Source organism: Myodes glareolus, chromosome 4 (assembly GCF_982192425.1).
Source record: "Myodes glareolus chromosome 4, mMyoGla1.1, whole genome shotgun sequence".
In the NCBI taxonomy this organism is placed as follows: Eukaryota; Metazoa; Chordata; class Mammalia; order Rodentia; family Cricetidae; genus Myodes; species Myodes glareolus.
The window spans coordinates 116,841,442-116,865,562 of record NC_142029.1 but is presented as its reverse complement, the minus strand read 5'-3'; the positions used below and the strand labels follow the sequence as shown (position 1 = coordinate 116,865,562).

The window sequence follows — 24,121 nt, the reverse complement described above, 5'->3', positions numbered from 1 at the left end:
TGACTAAGGAAAGCCACTGAGGGAAGGCGTGCGTCATGGAGGTTTAGAGAGGTCATTGTGTGTGGCTGTGAAGATGAAGCTGGATTGTATTTGTGACTAGTGCCAAAGGTCTCTTCAGATCTCCAGCTCCTCTCAGCCTAGCTGACTGCAACACACTTCTCTCTCTTGGGCTGGTTCCAACCGCTATTAGCAACTCTTCTTGACAGGTAGCCTCTACAACATCTTAGAGTCAGGGTGTCCTGCCCTGTGGAAAGTCCAAGCCCCCTCCTCCCCCACCTCCATCCAGGCTTAGGAAGGTATCCAAATAGAATAAGATCCTAAAAAGTCAGTATATGCAGTAGAGACAAATCCCAGTGCCAGTATCATTGATTTCTCAGTCTGCCCCAATTGTCAGACTGACAATTCACAGGGTCCAGTTTGATCCCATGCTCATTCAGTCCCAGTCCAGCTGGATTTGGTGAGCTCCCATTAGCTCAGGCACACTGCCTCAGTGGGTGGACCAATCCCTCATGGTTCTTACTTCCTTGCTCATATTCTCCCTCCTTCCGCTCTTCAACTGGACCTTGGGAGCTCAGTCCAGTGTTCCGATGTGGGTCTCTGTGTCTGTCTCCATCTGTCGCCGGATGAAGGTTCTATGGTGATATTCAAGATAGTCATCAGTCTGACTATGAGACAAGACCAGTTCAGGCACCCTATCTTCCACTGCCCAGGGTCCTAGCTGGAATCATTCCCGTGGACTCCTGGGAACCCCTCCAGAGCCAAGCCTCTTGCCAACCCCAACATGGCTCCCTCAATTATTTCCTTCCCTGCTCCCATATCCATCTTTCCTCCATCTCAACCATCCCATTCTTCCAAGCTCTCCCCAACCCTTCCCTTCTCCCTTCTTTCTCCCCCCCCCCGTCCCCTTCCCCTCACCCTACCCTCACCCCCATGCTCCCAACTTTTGCCTGGCGATCTTGTCTGCTTCCAATTTCCAGGAGGATCTATATATGTTTTTCTTTGGGTTCACCGTATTACTTAGCTTCTATTGGACTGAGAACTGTAGGCTCAATGTCCTTTGTTTATGGCTAGAGTCCACTAATGAGTGAGTACATACCATATTCATATTTGGAGTTCTTGCCAGAACATTGTAAGAAGGTGCACCATTTCAGCTAACCAAGTTGGACCCATCTTGAGCAGCTGATACCCAAAACTGGTCTTAAAGAAGCACTATCAGCATCATGATGTCATATCAACCAGGTAGAGTCATTGTTGTGGGGCCCCATCTTCCTCCTGTAAACTTCAAAGATTACTGCAGGAAAATCTATTGTTCATTGTGGAAAACTTTAAACATTATTCATATAGATATATATTCAATGAAAGATATAATATAGACAAAATAGGTATGGAGAAAAGTAAAAATTTTTCCTAAATTCTTTCTTCTTTCTTCATCCATATCAGATGGTTCCTTACATGAGAGAGAAACTCTGAATTTTTCTTTTAACAACATGTTAGAATTTAGAGAAGGATTGTCCAACTCCAAAACCAGCTTTGATTTTTAAGTGAGTTTGTATTACTACTTAGTATTAGATATTTATATATAGGTACGGAGAATGTACATATGAAATTTTACCCTGCAGATGACCTGTCCTCATAAGTCATATTCCTCTTTGTTCGGTGATCTTTTCTGGATAGTTATCTTCTCCTCTTTAGGCATCCAAATGTCCAGGGTCTCTTGACTTTCTGAAGATGAGTATTTTCCTGCAAAGACAAGAACAGAGCCCTGCCCCAACCCTTATGAGGTTTCCTTACCAGCTATATAATTGTCACCTCTGTGGATGAGCTGTCACTTCTGTCTCAAAAGGTTTCTCCTCTTCAAGTCAAATCTTTATTAATTTTGATGATATCCATAACTCTTCTTTCTGTCAACAAATGGTGCCAATGTGAACAACTACATTCACATAAAACCTGAGAGAGCTTGGGAAGTAATTCTAGACACAAAAGAACAGAGTTACACACAGCTTCATGGTAGCAACATTTTCTCAGGTGTGCTCTGTTTGCTAGAGGCAAGAACATCTCATTTAAGAGAAGCTTTCTGATTCACCATTAGCTGCAAAAACCTTGCAGCCCTTTTAAGAGGCTCTGCCATAAAGCACTTAAATGGTGTTGATGAACAGCCGACAGCATGCTTCTTGATTTTAGAAGGGACCTTGAAACTCCATAGAGCTGTGGCAATAAACAAGGCTTTCACCAGTGACTGTGCCATGAAGCTAGACTCTCAGAAAACTAAGGAATGGAGAGGATCCTGCTGTCAAAGTCACAGCTTTAATCCTAGCCATATTGCTTAACAAATTAAAGCCTCATGGTGAGAAAAAGAGAGATATACAGTAAAGATAGATTCAGACGGACAAAAACCCCTCTAAACAGTTTATAGTGTGTTTAAAAATATATGTAGGCTTAGGAGAGAAAAGAAAAAGGATAAAGTCCTTAAAAAAAAGAAAAAAGTAGTTGGGTGTGGTGGCACACACCTTTAATCCCAGCACTTTGGAGTCAGAGACAGGCAGATCTCTGTGAGTTTAAGGACAGCCTGGTCTTTAAGAGCTAGTTCCAGGACAGTCAAAGATACACAGAGAAACTATATCTCAAAAAAAAAAACCAAAAATTAAAAATAAAAGAAATAGAGTTTAAAATAAAGCCACGTAAAGATGGAAAATATGTTATTGTGTTGTCCTTGAATTGTAGGACTGTTGAGGAGGGAGCAACAGCTGTTAAAAGATATTTGATTATAAATAGTGCTGAATTAATCCAACATGTATTTTGAAAATGCCCTGACTTCAAAATTTAAGTCAAAAGATATGTTACTTTGGAGAGGAGGTTTTTCTTTTGTTTCTATAGGAAATGAGAGGCTTAACATTCTGGGTTAAGAAAAATCAGGTTTGATCAAGGAAGACCCCTATCAAAAATCTCTGATAGGAGTGGATGGCCAAGATGATGCAACATTTCAGAGGACCTCTTTTGGAGTTTCCTTTGAGTTCTACACCCAGAACAGTCTCAAGATTGCTGGCTGAGATGATCAAGCCTCACAGAATCTTCCAGTCAGGACTTGACCATAATCCTAAATTTTCTTTGGGTCCCCATAAGATTATCAGTGCCCCCAATCAGCAGGAAGTAGCCTAGAAAACCATGCCCATATTCCCACAAAATGGATTATGGATGTTTGTCTTTGTTTAGAGTGTTGGTTACAAGTTGTTATGGATAATTGATGTGGAATTCTCCTCTATATGCTGTGAATACCATTGGTTAATATAGAAACTGGCTAAATCTGATAGGATAGAACAGAGGTAGGAGAGGAAAACTAAACTCAATGCTGGGAAAAGGAAGGGGAAGTGAGGGAGAAGCCATGTAGCCCAGCCGGAGACAGATACGTTGAAACTTTGCTGGTAGGCCATAACCTTGTGGTGATGCACAGATTAATGGAGATGGGTTAAATTAAGATGTAAGAGTTAGAAAATAAGAAGCTAGAGCTAATGGGCCAATCAGTGATTTAAATAATGTGGTTTCTGTGTGATTACTTTGGGAGTCTGGGTGTCCAGGAACAAACAAGCGGCCTTCTTACTACCAATAACGATCTGGAAAAAAGCTAAACAAGGGAGATTAGATTCAGAGTTCTTGCTTTGATAACAAAGAGGGGAAGTGCTGTGGGACAATGGTCTTGTACCCTGTAAAGATTTGTCACTTGTATTTGTTTAATAAACATCCATTGGCCAGTAGCCAGGCAGGAAGTATAGGCAGGGAGACCAGAACAGGAGAATTCAGGGAAAAGGAAAGGCTCAGTCTGCAGTTGTCACCCAGACACAGAGGAAGCAAGATGAGACTGCCTCACAGATAAAAGGTCCCAAGCCACATGGCTAACATAGACAAGAATTTTGGGTTAATTTAAGATGTAAGAGTTAATAAGAAGCCTGAGTTAATAGGCCAATCAGTTTATAGCTAATGCAGACCTCTGTGTCTCTTTGGGACTGAACAGTGGTGGGAATGGGCAGGATAGATGCCTCTGTCAACAGGAGCACACTATTAAGCTGCTCTGTGGGCAGCTGTGTCTCTTTTCCTCTGGGAAACTGCATGTGAGTTAAGTGACCACCCTAGTGTTATCCCAAGCAAAGGCTTCCACATGATTTTGACTGGTGTCTGTTCCATAGTGTAGTAAATCTCTCCTCATTGTAGTGGGTTCTGTTCTTGTCCAAGTGAGCCTGGTACCCAGAGGGAGCCCTCAGACAAAGACTGACTTGCTGTCAGGCTTTCCTATACAAAACAAAAAGGAGGCTTTGTCTTCTCATCCTGTGGCTAAATGAGAGAAGTAACTCGACTGTGCTATGAATCCTTAAATGAAATTCCTCTGAGGTTTTAGAGATTTGTTTTTAACAGAGTTGGAAAGCTAATAGCATATTTATTCATTTTGCTTCTACATTAGCCCTTACTCTGTAGGTCCCACTGTGCAGATTCTGTCAATTGCTTAGGGCTACTCCACTGAAACACAGAGGAACTGCTAAGGAGCCTCATCCCCTCACTGTCTAACAGTCCCTGAAGGACTGGGCATCTCTCTTTCCCCAAAGCCCATTTGGCCTTGAACATTTCAGTATTTTTCCACTATGGAATGCCAAAGGATTGTAGCAGTCTTTCTTGGACTGCCAGCCCCCAAATCGTGACACAGAGACTTCTTAACTATGAATGCTCGGTCTTAGCTTTGACTTGTTTTTAGCTAGCTTTTTTTGAAACTTAAATTAACCCATTTTTATTAATCTATATGCTGTCGAGGCTCATTTATATCATCTGTGTACTGTCAACTGCTTTCCTGCTTCCTCTATGTCCGTCTACTGGCCCCTGGTGGGTTGACCTCTTGGCTGGCTGGCTGACCTCTCTTCTCTCTGCCTGACAGCCCCACCTGTCCTTTCCCTGTCTAGCTATGGGCTGTTCAGGTTTTTATTAGACCAATCAGGTGCCTTAGGCAGACAAGATAAAACAACATGTTTTTTATGTATGTAGTTAAACAAATGCAGCATAAACAAAAGCAAGACATCTTTACATAGTTAAACAAATATTCTATTTCACAACAGGGGACAGATTCCACTTGAAATACTAAGGCTATGTTCTCCATGGACTCATGTGGACTTCAGAACAGATTATAAAACTACTGGGTGGTGGTGGCACATGCCTTTAATTCCAGCACGTAGGAGGCAGAGGCAAGCAGATCTCTGTGAGTTTGAGGCCAGCCTTGTCTACAAGAGCTAGTTCCAGGACAGGTACCGAAGTTACGCAGAGAAACCTTGTCTCAAAACCAACCAACCAATCAATCAACCAACCAACCAACCAAACAAACAAACACCGCCCCCAGTTGTCCTCCAGGCACTTGTTGTTTTGTGTTGGAAGTGCAGCATGGTGGCAAGGGACACCCACTGAGGCTGTAACCATAGCTCTCAGGAGGCTGCACTGAGAGGATTATGAGTTTGAGATAGTTTGTACTAAAAGGTGAGTTTGAAGTCAACCTGAGCTACAAGGTAGGCCCTATTTTAGAAAAAATAAACAAACCTCTGGGCTGGTAAGATCCTAAAGACTTAAATTTGATCTTGCCTGTGCACATGACGACTGAAGGGAACAGCACCTCCCATAAATTAACCCCGACTCTAAACACTGTGGCACGTGTGCCTCCAGCTCACGTGAATAAATGGAGGCAGTGAAAAGACTCTGAGCTGGGAAAGTTTTAGAGTGCTTTGGACCGTGAGCAGAATAGTCCTAGGAGCCTGGTCAGGAAAGGCTTGTGGAGCGCCTGGGGTCTTAGGTCAGATCCTCCGCATACAGGATGTTCGTTACAGGAACAAGTCATACATTGTTAGATTGTTCAAATTCTGTGGTCCCAGATAGCTCATGTTCCAATAACAACTAGCAGAGACAAAGGGCCATAATCCTATAAAGTAGAGCAGAGTACAGAATCGTTTGAGTCATAGGCAGTCAACGTCTTACGAGAGAGAGTTCATTTAATTTCCGTGCTTTCTACAGCATTTTGATCTTCTGAGAACCTCTCCTGTTGTGCTTCACAGATGCGTGTCTCTTCTGTCAGGACAAAGAACGCAGGCATTCTCTATCTTCTGATAGTGTGTATCTGAAGGCAGAAGTCACCTGATATCACAATCTGATTCTAGTGGGATGAACCACGCCCATTATTTCTGAAAAGTTTTTGAACCCCAATAAGCCTTTCTGCTGATTCAGCAATTCGAATCAGACTATATCAAACATGATTAGAAAAAGCCCAGGTTTAGTGGACAAAAATACTCCTGGAGGATTTTCCAGCTCCCAGAGAGGAGACAGGAAAGGAAGACTGGAAGATCACACATCTGTTTTCTGGGGGGCAGTTTAAATACCCTATAGGAGCGTTCTTGAACATCTCTGGGGGAGGGGTCATCATTTGGCAGGTTTTCTGAGATGTGGGCAGGGTTTGGAGAGAGATAGGGAAGGGGGCTTGGGGTGGAACTTCCATCAGAACATTCCAGAGTCTTTGGGTGAATGGATACCAGGGGCTGGGGCAGAACTTCCAGCAGAATATCCCAGACTCGTTGGGTATATGGATGCTGGTTCATGTCTGGCTGCTTACTGCATATGGGGAGGGGGAGTTGGGAGTTGGTAGGCTCACTCAGCAGAAGGTGTCGGTGGAGAAGCATCTGGCTAACTGCCATCCTGGAGACTGCAGGAAGTAGAAAAGACAAGTTGCTAGGCGAAAAAATAGATTATTGACACCTGTCCTAGATGTACTGATAAGGGTGAACGTGCCAGGAAGAAAAGCAGGTAGGGCCTTCATTGAGACATCTTGGCAAACCAGAGGGTGGAGGGCTTCAGCTGCTGGACTGACCAAGTATCCTGAATAGGTGTCCGTTTGAGCCTGGAGAGGTGGTACCAATGGTGAAGTCCCAGGAGCTGATGCAGGGGCTGGCGTTACCTGGAGAACCCTCTGCAGGTTGGCCTTGGCACGAGTCTGGAAGGAGGGTGGACCTGTGTAAGAGCATGTAGGTGTCTGTAAAACAGCTGGAACAGGTTTATACCTTGATGTCATAGCAAAAGGCTATGGCTTTAGATTCAAAGGCATGAACATTTTAGAAGACAGTTAGAGGAAATTTTAAACTTTTGAATCTCTGAAGTTACATCTGAAGCCTGTTAATCTTGGACGATGAAGCCCGTGAAAGAGGCACACCTGTCTGTACTTTTAGTAGGAAACTTAACTAATGAACTAATGAGCTACCAGTACCCTAGTCATCAAATGCCATCATGTAGATCTGAGAGGGATACGTGAATGAGCAGATGGAGATGGCTTTTCCAGCTACCCAGGGAGTCCCAGGTTTCTCTGAAATGCGAAGGAGGGAGTCCCATTCACCCCATGACAGGAATTGGGGGGAAACTATAGGACCCGAGTGAGGTGTCAAAACAGAGTAGGTACCTCCTGTGTCCAAAAGAAAAGCAATAGACTTACCCTAGGCTTGGAGAGGGCAAATGGGCCTCACTAAGTAGGGGCCACACCAATCCTCTGCCAGGCTGAGTAGTTCAAATGCTGGCACAGTTTTAGCTGCCAGTGTTGGTGAGGCTGGACCTCCGTGGCATGGCATAGAGGGGGCATTCTGATTTCCAGTGTCTAGGCTGTCGGCATACAGGGAATAGCCTCACTGGTAGCTGAGGGTCAGGGTAATATCAGGTCAGATGACTGTCTTGACCACATTTGTAGCAGACTCCTGGAGGAGCTGACTTGGCCTGAACTCTGGTGGGCTGAAGCCTCATGATCACTTCCCTTTCTCCCTTGTCTGGGTTCTGCTGGTCTCAGGGCAGCTGCTGAGGCTTGGGCTTGGAGCATGGCCTTCTGTTGCAACCTTGTCTGTCAGAAGGTCTTGTCTTTTCTCGGGCATTAAAAGCTTTAAAGGCCATTTTCACCAATTTTTGTATGGGAGTTTGGGGACCTCCTCAGCCTTTTAAAAATTTCTTTCTATTATCTGGTGCTGACTGAGAAATGAAATGGGTGGCCAGGACCATGGCTCCTGCTGGGGAGCCTGGGTCAAGTTGAGTATATTGAATCATTGTCTTTTGTAATCAATTAGAAAAATGGCTGAGTTTTCATCAGCTAACTGTGTAATCTCTCAGAGTTTATCAAAATTAACAACTTTTTCTGAGACCACCTCCATACCTTGAAGGAGGCAGCAGGCAGACCATGATGGCCCGCCTGTGTTAGCCGTTTTGGCCTGGTTGATAATCCCAGTATGTTTCTGTAGCTGGCACCATCGTGTCCCCAAGGGACCGTATTGTCCACTAGATGGCTCTGGTCTGTGTTCCGCCTAGCTGCTGCCTGAATTTGACTTCACTCTTTTGGAGTGAGAGTGGAGGCCTGGATGATTTAGGGATCATGCCAAATTGTAGACCTGGGACAGATAGCGAAACTCTTGATATAAACAGAAGAATTAGCAGAGAAGGAACCCAACTGCTTTTGTATTTGTGAGAGGTCCTGAAGAGAGAAGGGAATGTGGACGCCAACAATCCCATCGTTTCCGGCTACCTCTTGGAGAGGGCAGAGGAGGGCAGGGGTTGGTGAGACAGGGTATGAGAAGAGAGCAGGGAGGATTGGGAGGGGTTAGGCCAATGTGTAGAGGGGGGAACCAGGGCATGGGATGTGGCTTGGAAGGGTAGGGAGGGACAGTAGGAGGATGGGGAGGAGAGGAGGGTGGGTAAGGAGGAGGAAGTTGCTTTGTGGTGGGGGTAGAGTAAGGGGTGGGGTAGTGGGGGGGTGGGGTAGGGGTTGGGGGATGAGGTGGGGGAGTGAAGGGGGTGGGAGGATGGGGAGGGGAAGGAATGTGAAGGATGTCAGTCACTGAATGGAACAAGTGAAATCTAGAGGCTCTGTGACCCTTGTCAGTAGGATGGGTGCTGTGAGATTGGCTGCTGAGGGAAGGGTGAGAGCACAATGCCCAGAAACGTGGATATCATGTGGTTCTGATCGCTTGTCCCCATGCTGGCAAACATTTTCAAGGTCACGGAGGATGGAAAATTCAAAAATTTCCTTCCAGTGACCATCATGTCCCACTGTCAAGGATATGTTGAGGCCAGGCCTTAGTGCACAGAGAAATTAGACATATGGTGTCAGAGAGCCCCAATTTAAAAAGATCTTGTAAAAGGTGACCCAAGGGTGTTTGGGGATCTGTCTTTGAATCGCAGGTACCCATTTCTCAAGTCTATGCTGGGTCTGAAGCCTAGCGCAATGCGTCCACTGTGGTAGACTTTGAGTAAAAAAAAAAAATGGGGGTGTGTGATATTTCCTTGAACAGAACATTTTTTTTCTGTGAAAAGTTCCCCAAGGTACAAGGCAAGTCCTTGTTCTGGGGACAGGTCAGGGACCTGGCATGGCCATGTCTTTGGCCGGAGGCCCTGGGCCTCTAAGGCAATGACGTGGAAAGGAGAACTTACCCAGCGAGAAGCTGATCTTAGCCTGGCAGAGAGCAGGTACTGGGGAGAAGGGTGTTTCCCCACCAGTTGGCCCTGGGCCCAGAGAAACAGCTCCTTGGTGGGACCTCCAGATGAAAAGTGTCTGTACCCGGAGAAGCCTCTCTGTTGGTGCAGCAATCCAAATCAGACCAAATCAAACTAAATTAGAAAAAGCCCAGGTTTAATGGAAAAAAAACGCTTCTGGATAATCATCCAACCCCAGAGAGGAGATGGTAAAGGAAGACTAGAAAACCACAGGTTTGTTTCCTGGGGACAATTTAAATACCTCATGGGAGTTTTCTTGAGTATCTCTGGGGGAGGGGATAATCACTTGGCAGACTTTCTGAGATGTGGTAGGGTTTGGAGAGAATGGGGGAGCTTGGGGTGTAACTTCCATCAGAACATCCCAGACTTTTTGGGTATATGGATGCCAGGGGCTGGATGAAGCTTCCAATAGAATAATTTCTATCTTGTAAGATCCATGGTTAACAAGGAAATTTTTTGTTTCCAATATAGAAGGCAGAAGCTAACTCAGGCTGCCTTTGAGTCCAAGGTTCTTCACAATGCATGAAAGCGACCCTAGATGTTTGGGCTTCTACTGTTGAATCCATAATGTAATTATACCTATAATCAAGAAGAGCTTGCACCAAGATTTGTTACATGCTTGGGCTCATAGCCTGATGCTTTTTGCTCTAATTTTTCACACTCACCACTTATTTAAACTAGCGATTTAAGTTTCCTCCTGTTGTTTTGTTGGACAAATTTTCACTTTTAACCTAAGCCCAGATTTTCCTCCACTGCCACTCTGTGGTGGATCTATAAATGTGTCATGTTTCAATTTTGTGTGTTTTTTTTTTACATTATAAACAATTACGTTAAGATTCAGGGTACCTTCGCTTTCTTATTTTTAAATTTTTATTTGTTTGTGTGTATTTGTTTCTGTGGTCTGAATGTTTATACGTGTAGTTATGTGTGCACATGTATGCATGTGTGTGTGGAGGAAAGATGGTGTCTTGAGCAGGTTGTTGGTTGTCATCTTGTTTCTTTGAGACAGGGTTTCTCAGCACCAGGGATCTGGTACTGACCAGTTTCTGCCTTCCCAGCACTAGGGTCGCAAGTGTTTGCCCCACACTGAGCTTTTTACATTCATTCTGGAGACTAAGCTCAGGTTCTTCTGTTTGGACAGCAAAGATGTTACTAACCGAGACATCACCCAGCCAAGCAGATATTTTATAAGGTGAAATTAGATTGACTTTGTTGTTCCACACTCCTAAGACAAGATGGGAGGCAAAGTCACAAGACAGCTCGCCTGGGGTACACAAACAGCCCAGTTAGCCTAGGGTCCACAGACAGACCAGCTAGCCTGGGGTCCACAGACAGCCCAGTTAGCCTAGGGTCCACAGACAGACCAGCTAGCCTGGGGTCCACAGACAGCCCAGTTAGCCTAGGGTCCACAGACAGACCAGCTAGCCTGGGGTCCACAGACAGCCCAGTTAGCCTAGGGTCCACAGACAGACCAGCTAGCCTGGGGTACACAGACAGCCCAGTTAGCCTAGGGTCCACAGACAGACCAGCTAGCCTGGGGTACACAGACAGCCCAGAAGAAATAAGAGAGTCCTTGACTCAGAAACAAGGTAGAAGAGAATTGATCCCTGGAAGTTGTCCTCTGACCTTCACATGCATCCTGTGAGCTGTGCATGTGTACATGCAAGTACACACACATCACACACACAATCCACAACAATATTAAATAAAAACATTAAAAACGAAAAACATAGTTTATGAAAACATTTCTTAGCTTATTGCCTACTGAGGTTTTATCTTTATTAAATTTATGTTAATTACCTGCAAATTTTGTATCAACTAACATTTATGAATTTGTTTTTTGAACATGTATCGTATCTACAAACTGGCCACAGTCACCAGCATGTTGCCGTGCTTTGGGTCTGAGGTTAGCAGGTGGTTTACAGCGGTGCACTGGAGTTACCACGCTTCGGGGCTGAGGTTAGCAGGTGGTTTACTGCGGTGCACTGGAGCCACAGCAGGTCATGCAGTCTAGTCTAAGTACAGCTGGGTTCTAGAAGCATCTTGTCAGACATCTTGGAGAACTTTCACATGTTTGGAAGTGGGACATGTGTTGAGTTCTGTTTGCTTGTTTCTTAGGCATGGGATCCCAACCACCCCAGAGTGGTGGAGTATCATGTTTTTATAAATACAAGTTGCTAACATTCTTCCTAATATTTCTTCTGTGTACATATGTATCTATAAAGATGTACATTTATTTATGTGCAGATATTAAAATAATTTTTTGTGTCTGCCTCTTTTTTCTAGTTTAAACCAGTTGTTTTTATGTGAGTGCTGTAATTGTGAGATTCTCCAAAGCTGAGTTTGCCTGCCCTAGTCTCCAGGTCTCCAGTGCCTTCATGAAAGATTAATCTCTCTCCCTTTGCGAGCTTCCTTATAGAATTCCAGGACAGGCATTTTTTCAAAACCCATTTTGTCACATGCTTTCACTGTGCTGAAGAATTATACAGTGGCTAGATGCTTTTGTTTTATAAGTTTGGAATTTTTAAACTGAGATAGAACAAACTATGCAGTACTTGGTAGTAGAGTACTTGTCTAGTAAGTGGGGAGGCTCCTGACTCCACCCCAGTCCTGGAAGAATCAACTAACCTATATGTCAACTTGTCAGTATGTCTTTGCTCACTATGGTGGGGCAGTCCTCTAATCTCAACAGGGGGGAGATGGAGGCAGGAAAATCATGAATTCAAGAACATCTTCAGCTACTTAGTGACCCAAAGGCCTGCTGTGTGAGACTCTGCTTTAAAAAAACTAACCAACCAATCAAACAAATAATCAAACAACCAATCAACGAAAGAACTAATCAACCAACCAAACAACCAACCAAACAACCAACCAAACAAACAAACAAAAAGTGAAACATGTATCACTAAACTTAGTGACAAAAAGTTTAATTTAAAATAAAATAAACATTACACTATATGAGATTCTTAAAAGATCTACCAGCAGATGGCAACATAGTCTTAAATATTTCTGGTATTAAGAAATGAAATAATATGCAATGTGAAAATACTTAGCTCCATAGATTAAATTCAGTTTTACAAATATGACTTTTTAGTACTATAATTATAGTTATAACTTAAAAATACATTGTATTACTAGAATACAACTTTGAAATAAAATTGAACTAAACTATATACGCATATTCTAAATTTGTGACAATTTGGATGTAGTCAATCTATAAGTATTACTTTTTTGCATACTTCATATACTCTTTTTTTTCTTTATTTTTGGTTCAGGGCATCACTTACTAGTGAAATCTTAAAACAGTGCCTGTTCAGTCAGTTAAAACTTTCCAAGGGATTTGGGCAAGTAGCTGTTTTTAGAACTGGACAGTTGTCTAACTAGAAGAGCTTCCATCTATGATAATACTTTAAATTATTTATATTACATTGCCTCCTCCTATAAGCTACACTTATAGACAAAGTGTGAGTGCGTAAATACAAAGTAAAATTAGTGAAACAACTTCTTCAAATATGCTTTTCAAATTTCTTCAGCCAGGTTTGCGTTAACTCTACAGGTCTAAGCACAAACCATCGGAGAACTTATCTTCTATTACAGAACAAGGACCAGGACCCAGACATTTCTTAGAGGGTACCGATTCATCCTGTCTCTTAGAGTCAGTAGGACCACCTCAGAAACTCTTCCCACGACATTCCTTCCCAGCACCAGTGTTTGCACAGCTTCCAGCATGCTCCTAAGGGTTTGTGGCTGCCCTGGTGTTTGTGTTTCTCCGTTGATAGCCTGTAGAATACAGTCCTAAACCAAGGATGCTAGAATTTAGGGGTGAAGGCTCTATGTAGGCACCAACTTTACTTCTCCATGACCAATAAATTGTGCCGGTGTTGTCTTTGACAACGGAGCTTTGCTGTAAGTTTGTGGAGAGCAGCTTGTTGTCTTGGTAGCAGCAGGGATATTTGAGGGTTCCCATGGGAACCCACTGGCCAACAACTCAATGAGATGGAACCCCATCCCAGTACTGGAGAGTTCCATTGGTGACAAGAGATGTCCAGTTAGGGCTCTGTATCCCCCAGTATTTGGCAGTTTTATTAGATAGGTCACCTTCACATATGTATATGTTTAGGAAGCTTCTACTATTATTAGGTTTCTTTAAAATTTTTAAAAAATTTATTTGTATTTTACATATGAGTGCTCTACTTGTATATCTGGATGCGAGCAGAGAGCATCAGATCCTATTACAGACGGTTGTGAGCCATCATGTGGTTGCTGGGAATTGAACTCAGGACCTCTGGAAGAGCAGCTAGTGCTCTTAACCGCTGAGTTATCTCTCCAGCCCTGTTATTAGATTTCTATACTATCCCTCAAATGGTCCTTAATTTTTCTGTCTCTTCCTGTGTTCCTTCCCCTTTGCCTCCTTCCCCTTCCCTGTCCTCTCTTGACCCTCCCATTCCAGTCCCCTCATCCACCCATAGGTATCTATTTTATTTCTTTTTCCTAGGGATATCTGTCTTCCCCACCCCAAATTCCTTACTTTAAACCTAGCCTCTGTGGATCTATGGATTGTAGTTTGGTCATCATTGATTTAACAGTTAATATCCACATATAAGAGAATACATATATTTGTCTTTCTGGGTCTGGGATACCTCACTCAGCATGACTCTTTTTTTCCCTAGTACTATTCATGTACCTATGAATGTCATTCTTTTCTAACAGCTAAGTAATATTCTATTATGCAAACGTACCACATTTTCTTTCTCCATTCATTTGTTGAGGGTCATCCACATTGTTTCCAATTTCTGGCTATTATTAATGGAGCAGCAATGAACACGGTTGAGCTAGTGCCTCTGTGGATAAAGCCACTTTTGTATATACGACTAAGAATGGTATAGCTGGATCTAGTGGGTAGATTAATTCCCATCTTCCTGAGGAACCACCACACCATTTTCCATAGTGGCTATATGAGTTTGCTCCCCCACCAGCAATGGATGAGTATTCCCTATATTCTACATTCTTGCCAGCATGAATGGTCATTTGTTTTATTGATATTGTAAGGTATGAGATAAAATCTCAAAATAGTTTTGATTTGAATTTCCCTGATGACTAAGGATGTTTGGAGATTTCTTTAAGTGGTTCTCAGCCATTTGAGATTCCTCTGTTGAGAATTCTCTGTTTAGATCTATACATTTTTTAATTGGGTTATTTTCTTGATATTTAGTTTTTGAGTTCTTTGTTTATTTCCTGTGCTAGCAGTGTTCTGTTAAGAAAGTCTTTTCATGTGCAAATAAGTTTGCAGTACTGTGTTTCTGGTTTTATATTGAGGTCTTTGATCTATTTGGATTTGAGTTTTGTACAGGGTGATAAGTATGGATCAGTTTGGAATCTTCTATATGCAGCCATCCACTTGACTAGCACCATTTGTGGAAGATACTTTTTTCCATTTTGTATTTCTTTCTTCTTTATTAAAAATCAGGTATCATTGGTGTGTGGATTTATGTTTGAGTCTTCAATTTGATTCACTGATCAAGGTCTCTGATTTTGTGCCAATGCCATATGGTTTTTATCACTACAGTTCTGTAGTATGACTTGGACATCTGGGCTAGTGATATCTCCTGCAGTTCTTTTATTATTCAGGATTGCTTTAGTTATGCTATTGTGGTTTTTTTTTCATATGAAACTGAAACTGTATTTTCAAGATCTATGAAGAATTGTGTTGAAATTTTGATGGGGATTTCACTAAATTTGTAGATTGCTTTAGGTAGGATGACCATTTTTACTATACTAATCAAATCATACCAATCTATGAGCATGTAAGATCTTTCCATCTTCTGATATCTTCTTCAGTTTTTCATCAATGCCTTGAAGTATTTTTTGTATTTTGCTTATTTATTTTTTAACTTTTTAAAATTGTTTCCTTGGGAATTTCACATCATGCACTCCAACCCTACTCATCTCCCAGTCCCTTTGCATCTGTCCCTACTCTTATAGTGTTTCCTAAACAAGAAAGCAAAAAGGAAATAATGAAGAAATGATAAAGATAAAAAAGAAATAAATACTACAAATAAGAATACCAATTTCAATTAAAGAACAAGCAAACCAACAAAAAACAAGCAAACCAACAAAACAAAACAAAACAACCCCTCCCCCTGAAATTTTTTCACTTCTGCATCCTTGCCTCTCCATGGCCTCTTCCTCGGTCCTAGCGGCACTGGGAACTGCTGTGTATTATGCAGTCTATTCTTTGTCTAAGTCGCTTCCCTTGGGAATGAGCATGGTGTAACGTGGTCAGATTCAAGGCCTCCGGCTTCTGGTCTACCATCAATCCTGGACCTTCATTTAAACTCCCAGGAAATCTCACTGTTGCCCTGAGTCATGCAGACCATGCAGCCATGGCTCTTAAGGACCAGTCGGTTCTTGCATTCCAGCATATCATAGATAGGGTGGTTGTTGGGGTGCGCTAGCTCAAAGCCCTGGATGTGTACCTGGGTGACTGCTAAGTTGGCCAATCTGGGTCACTGGGACGATCCTCCTCAGATGGAGGGAAAGGGCCCGCTCTCCCATACCTGAGGTTAGGAGTGGGACTATATTTCATCAGTGTGTATATGTGGGCAGCTCTCCCATTAGGGGAGGGCCAACTTTTCTGCCAGAGTTATGGGTATTACCAGGACTGGTTAGGGATGGGGTTGGCTCTCTGGTGACTGGGGGCGGTTCTCCCCAGGCCAGTGAGGGGTGGGGCCAGCCAAGGGAGGCCCTTGTACTTCAACTCACGGTTCAACACATGGTTTTTGTCGGCTCCTGTGGTAACACAGGCAATGGGCATCAGCATAGACCCCCAACTGCAGCAGTACCATGGATCTAGGCATGGTCATGAGGAACAGCTTGGGCCCAGATGTCGCCATGGTTCCAGGTGGCAGCAAGGACCACCCTGATCTGTATGATCCCGATGATAGCATGATTCTCGGACAACAGTATGGCCTCAGGTGTAGGCCTAGACCCCACTGATGTCAATATGGACCCTGGCTGTAGTGGAGCTAGGGGCCTAGTCATGGGCTCTTGGCAGCAGCCTAGGCATGGATGATTCCGTGGTGATGGGTGTCAGTGTAGGCCATGACCCCAGCAGCTACATGTCCCTCAGATTCCATCATGGTCATGGATTGCAACCTAGAAGTTGGACATCTCTGTGATGTCCATAGACATCAACATGGACCCTGGCTGGGGTAGGTCCTCAGCATCAGCCCAGGTCCAGATGTTACCATGACCCTGGGTGGAAGTGCAGGCCACTCAGATCAGTATCACCCCAGCCACCAACACCGCTCCAGGTGGGTGGGCACCCACCTGATCTTTGATGGTAGCAGGTACCTTGGAAACCAATATAGGCTCTGGCTGTGGTAGGGCCATGGGCCCAGACACAGCTCTCAGAAACAACCCTTGACCTGACATTGCCATGGCCCTGGATGGGAAACAGGCCTCCCACATCAGCCAGTTCCTTGCCTCCTTCAGCTTGGAACCTAGAGGTGCTGGGAGGACCCTTCAACTTGAAGTTTATATTTATATTATAGGCTTCTGGTTTTGTGTTTTAATGGAATTTCTGAGTTTGTGAAGTTGTGGGTCTCTGCATCTGTATCTGCTTCTTGTGCCTTTCTTGGACTTTTTTCTTCTGTTGGTGTTGTTATTACTATTATTATTCCCAAGATGCTTCTTTGTTTTCTAATGAGAGGCTGAAGTGGGTGGATCCAAATGGGAGGCGAGGTGAGAAGGCATTTGGAGGAGTGTAGAGAGGGGAAACTGTATTTAGGTTATATTGCATGAAAAAAATCGATTTTCAATATAAAAGAAAATTCAACTGAAATAAGTTGTGCATCTGTTACCTGGAATAATTAGTTATCCTACTATACTTTAGTGAGTTATTTGTTCATCGGGTATATATCATAGCTGATTAAGGCACCCAGAACCTCTACAGTTTAACAAGATTACAATTGAGGTATTTGTTTCTCTGTAGTGACTGCACTTGGCCACAAGCTGATCAGCCAGGTTTGACACTTTTCCTTCTGGTTGTAGAATTCCTGTCCACCTTCCTAGCCCTGAGCAAACAAGGACTTGTCGGGGCTCTCTGATAATCACCTCCCATGGGCATCTGGCTCTCCTGCTGTCCACCTGCGCACCTTTCTCCTTGTCCAATGTCAAGATTAAATCCAGAAACTGTTTTCATCATGTTTCTGTTTTTCTTTCTTACTTGGAAAGCTCTCTTGGTTAGATTTACCTTTTATGTTTCTCTTCATCTCCATGGTGACCCATATTTGGTACTTGATGGCATAAGCATTTGTGTCTTGATAAATGGGCAAGTCTCCATCTTCTCCAGGAAGAGGTGACATGTGCTGGCTGCATCCACACGCTCCAGGATTCTGGATGATGTTTATGGCTTGTGACCACAGTCACTGTACCTGCATATTTTCAAAGGTTGCCACTGGCAATATTTGAAATGTTGCAGGAGCAGATGGGAAAGAAATAAAAGTCAAGTCCTACAGGCATTTGATAAAAATTTGAGAATCTTTCTTAAAAGTACTATTATTGATTTTGTTGATAGAAAAATGGTGAGGTTCATTTTATATTATTCTCAATTTTGGGAGCTTTGATAACAGTAGAAATAGTGGGCTACAGAGGAAAGAGACAGGATGTCTTCTGTTAGGAGGACATCATGAGAGTAACAAATAGATTATATGTTAGAGATATAATATAGGTTACCATCATTTTATTGAGTACCTTTGATGCACTCAGATGTTAGGTACATAGGTTACACGGATATTTCTTGTGTTTTACAGATAACAAAATCTAGGCTCATAGAGGTCAAAAGACATCCATGAATATTGGAACCTCTACTCAAGACCACTTAACTCCAAAATCTTACAATAGAATAATAGTAATAACAATAATTGCTATGCCTTGAATTTAGTTTGTACCTTCTGGAACATGTGTTAAAACTTAGTCTTTGAGGTAAAGTGTTTTATAGTCTTCGTGGATACACGAGTACACGTCTTTGGAAAGTGGCTGGTAATCTGGTAGTTTTATCAAAGGAAAAGAACTAAAGACTTGTGATGGGAGAATGCATAGAGAACTGGGAATGAATATGGAGTGTGAATGATTTCGAATTATAAGTAATACTCACCCGAAAGTCAGGATTTACCATGGAAGGAAATGACAGGTAGATTGGAAGGATTGGTCCATTAGCAGTACCCAGCCTCAGTGTTAGTCATCTTGAGCTGGAATGGAAGCCCCATAATGATAAAGGCTGCAAGTAGAATCGGTACCATGACACTTACTAATTTCCATGAGCATATATGTAAAAGTGATAATTCAGAGCTGCAGCACAGATGGTGACAGTCACGAAGAGCTACTGTTCAGATGTCTAAGATACACGACTGCTAATTATTTGTGACTTTAATTAGCTGAGAGTATCTAGCTGTAGTGCCTTCTAGATCATAATAACTCATGGCATGCTGATGTGTTTTGACACAAACTAGAGTCACCTAGGGAGAGGGAAGCTCAGTTAAGGAACTGTCTAGATCAGATTAGCCTGTGGGCATGTCAGTAGGGCATCTCTTGACTAATGACTAAAGTGGAAAAGCCCAGTCCAATATAGGTGGTGCTGCCCCTGCAAAGGTGACCCTGGGGTGTGTACGAAAGCAAGGGTAGCAAGCCAGCAAGATGTACTTCTCCATGGTCTCTGCTTCAATTCCTGCCTCCAGGTATTTCCCTGGAATTCCTGCCTTGGCTTCTTTCATGATAGACTCTAAATGAATTAAACATTTCCCTCTTTAAGTTGTTTTTGGTCACAGTGTTTATATAGCAACAGAGAAGCAAAGTAGGACACATGGCAGGTCAGCCCAGTGCAATAGTTTCTCCCCAGGAGTCTTTGTGTACAGCTAGCGGGCAGTGTGAGACTTTCTGCCCGCAGCTTTTCCTACACAGCGCTTCTCCCTTTTTGTGTTTTTCATGTTTCATAACTGTATCATAATCTGTTTGTTTTTTCTGTCTTTTTCTTTCCAGAAAACATCTAGTGAGTCCTTTCCTTGCCTCTCTCCTAGGAATCCTCCCAGAGGATCCAGTGTCTTTCACTTTTGTGATACAGAACTTAATATTTCAAAATACATATTATTTGAATACTTACATTCCTGTTTGTACTCGTTTTCATTACAGAATAATTTTATACCATAAATTAGAAATGTCCTTGAAAACATTCACAAAACAGACTTGAGTATATCACTAAACAGGGACTTTGTAGAGTTATTCTATAAAACAAACAATATCTCTAAATGATAAGCATGATGTTGATCATTGCATAAATTGCAACCAGTAAAATTTATCTCCAATCTATTATGTGTATAGACACTTCAGACAGATGTGTCAAGTGGCTAAAATACCCAGAGATTACAGAGAACATTGTGGAAACTTTACCTGTAATTGCAAAGTAGTTTGAACATTTCACAAAGCTTTGGATATATGGATATCTGGTGTAAGCAGGTACTGAGTAACTGTTTGCTGATTGAGTGTATGTGTAAAATAGTTGGCACATAACAAATTGTACAAACAGGATTTGTTTTTTAGTGTTGAGAGTCAGAGTTAGAAATTATTTTGAAGCCGGACAGTGGTGGCCCATGCCTTTAATCCTAGCACTTGGGAGGCAGAGGCAGGCGGATCTCTGTGAGCTTTAGACCAGCCTGGGCTACAAGAGCTAGTTCCAGGAGACTCCAAAGCTACAGAGAAACCCTGTCTTGAAAAACAAAAAACAAAAAACAAACAAACAAAAAAATTATTTTTTTTTGTAGTCTGGAAAGAAATTCAGTAATGACAGCTGACATTTGGAAGGTGACCCACCAGAGATTTACACATCTGATGGAGGTTAAATGTAGCTACAAAAGCTTCACTGGGAGCAGAAGTCAGAAGCAAATCCAGCCAACCCAGTCCCCGGGACTCAGAATTGAGCCAGCGACCTGACTCAGACTCAGCGATCTCCACCAGAACCAGAGTGAGACTGAACCAGCTACCTAGGACAGAGCGAACAAGCTCCACCAGGAGCACAAACCAGGAGCAAATCCAGTCCCAGAGGCCAACCCAGGTCCCAGGACACTGGTGGATCGGTGCGAGCCAGTGACCAGATCCAGAGTTAGCTATCTCCACCGGAACAGGTACAGCGGATTAACTGCTGAGTGAGTGAGCCAGAGCCAGAGACCGCTGAGGGTCTGGATGTGAATCTGGGACCATCAAGTGAGTAGACCTAAGCCAAGACTCCTGTGGGTCTGGGTATGAGTCTAGGACCTCCCAGGAACTAGGCCTGAGCCAGGACCTCTGTGGGCCTGGGCATTGGTCTGGGACATCAAAGGGAAAAGGCAGGAACCTGGAACCTCTGCATGTCTGAGTGTGAGTCTGGAACCTCTGAGGGAGTAAACAGGTCTGTGATTCTGGGCGCACCCAAGCCTGGAACCTCTGAGGCAGTAGACCAGAGCTAGAAACCTTTCCAGGTCTAACTCCAACCCAGGGACTTCTGCAGGAGAGATTGCAGACCAAGATTTACAGAAACAGGACAAAGCTGGCAACCTAGGCCAAAGTAGGCCTGAGACAACAAATTCTAAAGGAGCAGAGCAAAGCACAGGATCACTGAGCTATCTCCAGGAACAGGAGTAATCAATAGGGTAACTAGAACTGTGACACTGACTGTACCATGAGGAACAACTATCTGAGCTTCGGATTCACTGTCATCTGGAAGATTATTCAACAGAATCTCAGACAATTCTAACTACACCTCTTAGAGGAAAAGATGAGTAAAAAAGGTAAGATCACATGCTACACCACAAAGAGCAACACAACACCAGTAAAACTAAAGACCCTACAACAGAAATATCTAAATAACCAAATATGGATAAAGCAGAAGAAAATTATCTAAAATATAACTTCAAGAGAATGTTTGAAACTCTAAAAGAGAAAATGAGAAATTTCGTTAAAGAAATGGAGAGAAAGAGAAACAAAAAATTGGAAGACATCAGCAAATACCTTAAAGAAAACCAAGAAAAAGAAATCAAACATATGAAAGAAACTATTCATGACTGGAAAACTGAAATAGAGGCAATAAAGAAAGCACAAGCCGAAGGAATTATAGAAACAGAAATCATGAGAAAATGATCAGGAACCAGAAACGCAAGCATGAACAGCAGAATATAAGAAATGGAAGAGAGAATCTCAGGAGCTGAAGATACAATAGAGGAAATAGACTCATCAGTTAAAGAAAACATTAAATCTAACCAAAGCTTAACCCAGAATATCCAGGAAATATAGGACACCATGAAAAGGCCAAATCTAAGAATAATAGGAATAGAAAAAAAGAAGTTGAATGCAAAAGCACAGAAAACATATTTAACAAAATCATAGAAGAAAACTTTCCCAACCCAAGGAAAAATATACCTATGAAGATACAAGAAACTTACACAACACCAAATAGACTAGATCCAAAAAAAGTCCTCTCGCCAAATAATAATCAAAACAGTAAACATACAGAGTAAAGGAAGAATATTAAGAGCTGCAAAGGAAAAAGGCCAAGTAACATATAAAGGTAGACCTATCAGAATTACACCTGACTTCTCAGTGGAGACAATGAAAGCCAGAAGGTCATGGTCAAGTATAAGGCCCGGGCCTTCCCTTGCTCCCTGGGATGCAAATCAAGGACTGTTTTGGCAACCAGCTAAGTTCTGTGCTTGTTCTGCTCTAGCCTGGTAAAATAGCCTAGGGCTTTATATTACTTTAAAATGGTAATTTCTCAACCTGCCTGGGAGAGCCCAGGCACCAAGGTCCCTCTACCCTGTCTGACACTGTCCTGCACCCCTCACCCACCTGCCTGAGGAGAAGCTCACTTGGCCCCAGCTTCCCCATCCCCCTCTGGCTGGGAGAGGGTTCTCCTCTTCTGGGGCCAAAGTATTTAACCCTGGATTAAGCTGAATAAATGGGCATTCTCCTCTTGAGAATGACTAAAACTCTCTATCTGTGTTATGCGTCTTGTGTTTAACCCCTAGGACCTTACCTAGCTTGTGGAAGGTATGGAGTCACGGTCCATACCAGGTGGGTGGTGATGCAGACCTCGGGTGCGGTGGAAATGTCCTCCACAGTCAAGCGTTATGCAGACATTAAAAGACCACATGGATGCCAGCCCAGACTACTATATCCAGCAAAACTATCAATCACCATACAAGGACAAAACAAGATATTATATAACAAATCTAGATTTCACCAATACCTAGCCACAAACTCAGCCCTACACAAAATACTAGAAGGAAAACTCCAACCCAAAGAAGTTGTCTACACCAACAAAAACACAGACAATTGATGGTCTCATAGCTACAAATCCCAAAAAAGGGAAAAATGCACAAATTAACATCACCAACAATGAAAACTAAATTAACAGGAGAGAGCAATCACTGGTCATTAATATCCCTTAATGTAAATGGACTCAACTCACCTACAAAAAGGCACAGGCTAACAGATTGGATACAAAAACAGAATCCACCCTTCTCTGCATACAAGAAACTCATCTCAACCTCAAAGACAGACATTGTCTCAGATTAAAGGGTTGGGAAAAAATATAACAATCAAATGGACCTAAGAAACAAGTGGGTATAGCTATCCTAATATCTAACGAAATAGACTTCATGCTAAAATCAATCAAAAGAGACAAAGAAGGACATTTCATATTAGTCACAGGAAAAATCCATCAAGAGGAAATTTCAATACTGAACATCTATGCTCCAAATACAAGGGCACCCTCATATGTAAAAGAAACACTTTAAAGCTTAAATCATACATTAAACCCCACACACTAATAGTGGGAGACTTCAACACTCCCCTCTCATCACTGGACAGGTCAGTCAGACAAAAAAAAAATGAGCAGAGAAATAAGGGAACTAACAGATGTTATGACTCAAATGGACTTAACAGACATCTATAGAATATTCCATCCAAACAGAAAAGAATATACCTTCTTCTCAGCACCTCGTGGAACCTTCTCAAAAATTGACCACATATTAGGTAACAAAACAAACCTCAACAAGTACAAAAAAATTGGAATAACCCGATGTACTTTATCAGATCATCACGGTTTAAAACTAGAAGTCAATAGCAATACTAATTCCAGAAAACCCACAAACACATGGAAATTAAACAGTGCTCACCTGAATTATCAATGGGTCAAGGAAGAAATAAAGGAAGAAATTAAAGACTTCCTAAAATTTAATGAAAATGACCACACAACATACCCAAATTTAAGGGACACAGTGAAAGCAGTGTTAAGAGGCAAGTTCATAGCACTAAATGCCTACTTAAAGAAGCTGGAAAAATCCCACACTAGTGAATTAACAGAATATTTGAAAACTTTAGAACAAAAAGAAGCAAACTCACTTAAGAGAATTAGACAGCAGGAAATAATCAAATTGAGAACTGAAATCAACAAAATAGAAACAAAGAAAACAATACAAAGAATCAATGAGACAAAGAGTTGGTTCTTCGAGAAAATCAGCAAAATAGACAAACCTTTATCCACACTAACCAAAAGGTAGAA

General features: G+C 42.5%; 1 long non-coding RNA gene across 1 annotated transcript in view; it reads left to right on the top strand.

The window, feature by feature from the left end:
• The window catches only part of LOC125399742 (uncharacterized), a 71,984-nt gene extending 49,451 nt beyond the window's left edge, over nt 1-22,533 (top strand). The window contains exon 3 of the long non-coding RNA XR_015737763.1: nt 20,349-22,533. This is a non-coding gene — a long non-coding RNA (uncharacterized LOC125399742). The remainder of the gene's footprint in view (nt 1-20,348) is intronic.
• The last annotated feature ends 1,588 nt before the right edge of the window (nt 22,534-24,121 follow it).